Genomic DNA, 7143 nt, shown 5'->3' with positions numbered 1-7143 from the left:
TCATTCCTCAAACAGCAACCCTCAACCCTCAGTCCTCATCCTCCATCCTCAATCCTCAATCCTCAATCCTCAATCTTCAATCCTCAATCCTCAATCCTCAAACCTCAATCCTCAGACATGAATACTCCATCTTCAATACTCAATCCACAATCCTCAATCCTCAATCCTCAATCTTCAATCCTCAATCTTCAATCCTCAATAATCAATCTCCAATCCTAGATCCTCAATCCTGAATCTTCAATCCTCAGTAATCAATCTCCTATCCTAGATCCTCAATCCCCAATACTCAATCCTTAATCCTCAACCTTCAATCCTCAATCCCCAGTCCTCAATCTTCAACCCTCAATGCTCAATACTCAATCCTCAATCCTCAGTCCTCAATCCTCAATCCTCAGTCCTCAATCCTCAACCCTCAATCCTCAATCCTCAATCCTCAATCCTCAATCCTCAATCCTCAATCCTCAGGCATGAATACTCAACCTTCAATACTCAATCCTCAATCCTCAACCCCCAGTCCTCATCCTCAATACTCAATCTTCGATCCTCAATCCACAATCCTCAATCCTCAATACTCAATACTCAGTCCTGAATGCTCAATCTTCAATACTCAATCCTCAATCCTCAATCCTCAATCCTCAATCCTCAATTCTCAATCCTCATTCCTCAAACCTCAATCCTCAACCCTCAGTCCTCATACTCAATCCTCAATGCTCAATCCTCAATCCTCAATTCTCAATCTTCAATCCTCAATAATCAATCTCCAATCCTAGATCCTCAATCCCCAATCCTCAATCCTTAATCCTCAATCTTCAATCCTCAATCCCCAGTCCTCAATCTTCAATCCTCAATGCTCAATCCTCAATCCTCAATCCTCAGTCCTCAATCCTGAACCCTGAATCTTCAATCCTCAATCCCCAATCCTCAATCTTCAATCCTCAATCCTCAATCCTCAATCCTCAATCCTTAATACTCAATCCTCAATCCTCAGTCATCAATCCTCAATCTTCAATACTCAATCCTCAATCCTCAATCCTCAATCCTCGATCCTCAATCCGCAATATTCAAACCTCAATCCTCAACCGTCAGTCGTCGTCCTCAATCCTCAACCTACAATCCTCAAACATGAATTCTCAACACTCAATCGTCAACACTCAGTCCTCTCTCATCAATCCTCCATTCTCAATCCTCAATCCTCAAGAGTCAATCCTCAATCCTCAATCCTCAAACCTCAATTCTCAGTCCTCAAACCTCAATCCCGAATCCTCAACACTGAATCCTCAATCCTCACACATCAATCCACAATCCTCAATCCTCAGTCCTCATTCTTCAATCCTCAATCCTCAATCCACAATCTGCAATCCTCAATACTCAATCCTCAATCCTCAATCGTCAATCCTCAAACCCCAACCCTCCGTCATCAATACTCAATCCACAATCCTGAATCCTCAATCCTCAATCCTCAATCTTCAATCCTCAGTACTCAATCTTCAACCTTCAATCCTCATCCTCAATCCTCAATCCTCAATCCGCAATCCTCAGTTTTCAATCCTCAATACTCAATCTTCAATCCTCAATCCTCAATCCTAAAATCCTCAATCCTCAATATTCAGCACACAACACACAACCACCAATCCTTAATGCTCAACCATCAATGCTCAATTCTCAATACTCAATAGAATATCCTGAATTCTCAGTTTTCAATACCCAGTCCTCAATCTTCAATATTCAAGTCTCCATCCACAAACATCTATTCTCATCACTCAACCCTCAACACTCAGTCCTCAATCTTCAATCCTGAATCCTCAATCCTCAATCTTCAATCCTCAATACTCAATCTTCAATCCTCAGTTGTCAATTCTCAATACTCAATCCTCAGTATTCAATCCTCAATCTCCAATACTCAATCCTCAATCCTCAATCCTCAATCCTCAATCCTCAATCCTCATTCCTCAAACAGCAACCCTCAACCCTCAGTCCTCATCCTCCATCCTCAATCCTCAATCCTCAATCCTCAATCTTCAATCCTCAATCCTCAATCCTCAAACCTCAATCCTCAGACATGAATACTCCATCTTCAATACTCAATCCACAATCCTCAATCCTCAATCCTCAATCTTCAATCCTCAATCTTCAATCCTCAATAATCAATCTCCAATCCTAGATCCTCAATCCTGAATCTTCAATCCTCAGTAATCAATCTCCTATCCTAGATCCTCAATCCCCAATACTCAATCCTTAATCCTCAACCTTCAATCCTCAATCCCCAGTCATCAATCTTCAACCCTCAATGCTCAATACTCAATCCTCAATCCTCAGTCCTCAATCCTCAATCCTCAGGCCTCAATCCTCAACCCTCAATCCTCAATCCTCAATCCTCAATCCTCAATCTTCAATCCTCAGGCATGAATACTCAACCTTCAATACTCAATCCTCAATCCTCAACCCCCAGTCCTCATCCTCAATACTCAATCTTCGATCCTCAATCCACAATCCTCAATCCTCAATACTCAATACTCAGTCCTGAATGCTCAATCTTCAATACTCAATCCTCAATCCTCAATCCTCAATCCTCAATCCTCAGTTCTCAATCCTCATTCCTCAAACCTCAATCCTCAACCCTCAGTCCTCATACTCAATTCTCAATGCTCAATCCTCAATCCTCAATTCTCAATCTTCAATCCTCAATAATCAATCTCCAATCCTAGATCCTCAATCCCCAATCCTCAATCCTTAATCCTCAATCTTCAATCCTCAATCCCCAGTCCTCAATCTTCAATCCTCAATGCTCAATCCTCAATCCTCAATCCTCAGTCCTCAATCCTGAACCCTGAATCTTCAATCCTCAATCCCCAATCCTCAATCTTCAATCCTCAATCCTCAATCCTCAATCCTCAATCCTTAATACTCAATCCTCAATCCTCAGTCATCAATCCTCAATCTTCAATACTCAATCCTCAATCCTCAATCCTCAATCCTCGATCCTCAATCCGCAATATTCAAACCTCAATCCTCAACCGTCAGTCGTCGTCCTCAATCCTCAACCTACAATCCTCAAACATGAATTCTCAACACTCAATCCTCAACACTCAGTCCTCTCTCATCAATCCTCCATTCTCAATCCTCAATCCTCAAGAGTCAATCCTCAATCCTCAATCCTCAAACCTCAATTCTCAGTCCTCAAACCTCAATCCCGAATCCTCAACACTGAATCCTCAATCCTCACACATCAATCCACAATCCTCAATCCTCAATCCTCATTCTTCAATCCTCAATCCTCAATCCTCAATCTGCAATCCTCAATACTCAATCCTCAATCCTCAATCGTCAATCCTCAAACCCCAATCCTCTATCATCAATACTCAATACACAATCCTGAATCCTCAATCCTCAATCCTCAATCTTCAATCCTCAGTACTCAATCTTCAACCTTCAATCCTCAATCCTCAATCCTCAATCCTCAATCCGCAATCCTCAGTTTTCAATCCTCAATACTCAATCTTCAATCCTCAATCCTCAATCCCAAAATTCTCAATCCTCAATATTCAGCACACAACACACAACCACCAATCCTTAATGCTCAACCATCAATGCTCAATTCTCAATACTCAATAGAATGTCCTGAATTCTCAGTTTTCAATACCCAGTCCTCAATCTTCAATATTCAAGTCTCCATCCACAAACATCTATTCTCATCACTCAACCCTCAACACTCAGTCCTCAATCTTCAATCCTGAATCCTCAATCCTCAATCTTCAATCCTCAATACTCAATCTTCAATCCTCAGTTGTCAATTCTCAATACTCAATCCTCAGTCTTCAATCCTCAATCTCCAATACTCAATCCTCAATCCTCAATCCTCAATCCTCAATCCTCAATCCTCATTCCTCAAACAGCAACCCTCAACCATCAGTCCTCATCCTCCATCCTCAATCCTCAATCCTCAATCCTCAATCTTCAATCCTCAATCCTCAATCCTCAAACCTCAATCCTCAGACATGAATACTCCATCTTCAATACTCAATCCACAATCCTCAATCCTCAATCCTCAATCTTCAATCCTCAATCTTCAATCCTCAATAATCAATCTCCAATCCTAGATCCTCAATCCTGAATCTTCAGTCCTCAGTAGTCAATCTCCTATCCTAGATCCTCAATCCCCAATACTCAATCCTTAATCCTCAACCTTCAATCCTCAATCCCCAGTCCTCAATCTTCAACCCTCAATGCTCAATACTCAATCCTCAATCCTCAGTCCTCAATCCTCAATCCTCAGTCCTCAATCCTCAACCCTCAATCCTCAATCCTCAATCCTCAATCCTCAATCCTCAATCCTCAGGCATGAATACTCAATCTTCAATACTCAATCCTCAATCCTCAACCCTCAGTCCTCATCCTCAATTCTCAATTCTCTATCCTCAAACCTCAATTCTCAATCTTCAATCCTCAATATTCAACACACAACCCTCAACCATCAATTCTCAATACTCAACCATCAATCCTCAAATCTCAATACTCAATAGAATATCCGGAATTCTCATGGTTCAATACTCAATCCCCAATCTTCAATCTTCAAATCTCAATCCACAAACATCAACTCTCATCACTCTACCCTCAACACTCAGTCCTCAATCTTCAATCCTCAATCCTCAATCCTCAAACTTCAATACTCAATACTCAATCTTCAATCCTCAATCCTCAATTCTCAATCCTCAATCCTCAATCCTCAATCCTCAATCGTCAATCGTCAATCCTCAATCCCCAATCCTCAATCTTCAGTCCTCAATCCTCAATCCTCAATCCCCAATCTTCAGTCCTCAATCCCCAATCCTCAATCCTCAATCCTCAATCCTCAATCCTCAAACCTCAATATTCTACACACAACCCTCAGCCATCAATCCTCAATACACAACTATCAATCCTCAGTTTTCAATACTCAATAGAATATCCTGAATTCTCAGGATTCTATACTCAATTCACAATACTCAATCATCAAATCTCAATCCTCAATCATCAATCCTCAACACTCAATCCTCAAACATCTGTCCTCATTCTTCAATCCTCTATCCTCAATCCTCAATCCCCTAACGTCAACCCTCAATCCTCTATCCTCTGTCCTCATTCTTCAATCCTCAATACTCAATCTCCAATCCTCAGTCCTCAATCCTCAATCATCAATCCTCAATCCTGAATCTTCAATCCTCAATCCCCAATTCCCAATCTTCAATCCTCAATCCTCAATCCTCAATCCTCAATTCTCAATCCTCAAGCCTCAGTCCCCGTCCTCAATCCACATCCCTCAATCCTCAATCCTCAATCCTCAATCCTCAATCATCAATACTCAATCTTCAATCCTCAATCCTCAATCCTTGATCGCCAATCTTCAGTCCTCAATCTTCAATCCTTAATCTCCTATCCTCAATCCTCAAGCGTCAATCCTCAATCCTCAATCCTCAACCCTCAATCCCCAGTCCTCAAACCTCAGTCCTGAAACCTCAATCCTGAATTCTCAATTTTCAACCCTCAGTCCTCTGCAATCAATTGTCAATCATCAATCCTCAATAGAATATCCTTAATTCACAGTTTTGAATACTCAATCCTCAATCTTCAATCTTCAAATATCAATCCACAAAAATCAATTCTCAGCCCTCAACACTCAACACTCAGTCCTCAATCTTCAATCCTCAAACCTCAATCCTGAGTATTCAATCCTAAATACTCAATCTTCAATCCACAATCCTCAATACTCAATCCTCAATCGTCAATCCTCAATACTCAATCTTCAATCCACAATCCTCAATCCTCAATCTTCATTCCTCAATCCTTAATCCTCAATCCTCAATCTTCAGTCCTCAGTCCTTAATCTTCAATACTCAATACTCAATCTCCAGTCCTCAATCCTCAACAATCAATCCTTAATCCTCAATCCTGAATCTTCAATCTTCCATCCTCAATACCCAAACCTCAATCTTCAATCCTCAATCCTCAATCCTCAATCCTCAATCTTCAATCCTCAGTAGTCAGTCTTCAATCCTCAATCCTCAATCCTCAATCCTTAATACTCAATCCTCAATCCTCAGTCATCAATCCTCAATCTTCAATACTCAATCCTCAATCCTCAATCCTCAATCCTCGATCCTCAATCCGCAATATTCAAACCTCAATCCTCAACCGTCAGTCGTCGTCCTCAATCCTCAACCTACAATCCTCAAACATGAATTCTCAACACTCAATCCTCAACACTCAGTCCTCTCTCATCAATCCTCCATTCTCAATCCTCAATCCTCAAGAGTCAATCCACAATCCTCAATCCTCAAACCTCAATTCTCAGTCCTCAAACCTCAATCCCGAATCCTCAACACTGAATCCTCAATCCTCACACATCAATCCACAATCCTCAATCCTCAATCCTCATTCTTCAATCCTCAATCCTCAATCCTCAATCTGCAATCCTCAATACTCAATCCTCAATCCTCAATCGTCAATCCTCAAACCCCAATCCTCTATCATCAATACTCAATCCACAATCCTGAATCCTCAATCCTCAATCCTCAATCTTCAATCCTCAGTACTCAATCTTCAACCTTCAATCCTCAATCCTCAATCCTCAATCCTCAATCCGCAATCCTCAGTTTTCAATCCTCAATACTCAATCTTCAATCCTCAATCCTCAATCCTAAAATCCTCAATCCTCAATATTCAGCACACAACACACAACCACCAATCCTTAATGCTCAACCATCAATGCTCAATTCTCAATACTCAATAGAATATCCTGAATTCTCAGTTTTCAATACCCAGTCCTCAATCTTCAATATTCAAGTCTCCATCCACAAACATCTATTCTCATCACTCAACCCTCAACACTCAGTCCTCAATCTTCAATCCTGAATCCTCAATCCTCAATCTTCAATCCTCAATACTCAATCTTCAATCCTCAGTTGTCAATTCTCAATACTCAATCCTCAGTCTTCAATCCTCAATCTCCAATACTCAATCCTCAATCCTCAATCCTCAATCCTCAATCCTCAATCCTCATTCCTCAAACAGCAACCCTCAACCCTCAGTCCTCATCCTCCATCCTCAATCCTCAATCCTCAATCCTCAATCTTCAATCCTCAATCCTCAATCCTCAAACCTCAATCC

This window comes from Calliopsis andreniformis, unplaced genomic scaffold (assembly GCF_051401765.1).
Source record: "Calliopsis andreniformis isolate RMS-2024a unplaced genomic scaffold, iyCalAndr_principal scaffold0106, whole genome shotgun sequence".
Lineage (NCBI taxonomy): Eukaryota > Metazoa > Arthropoda > Insecta > Hymenoptera > Andrenidae > Calliopsis > Calliopsis andreniformis.
This window is presented reverse-complemented; position numbering follows the sequence as displayed.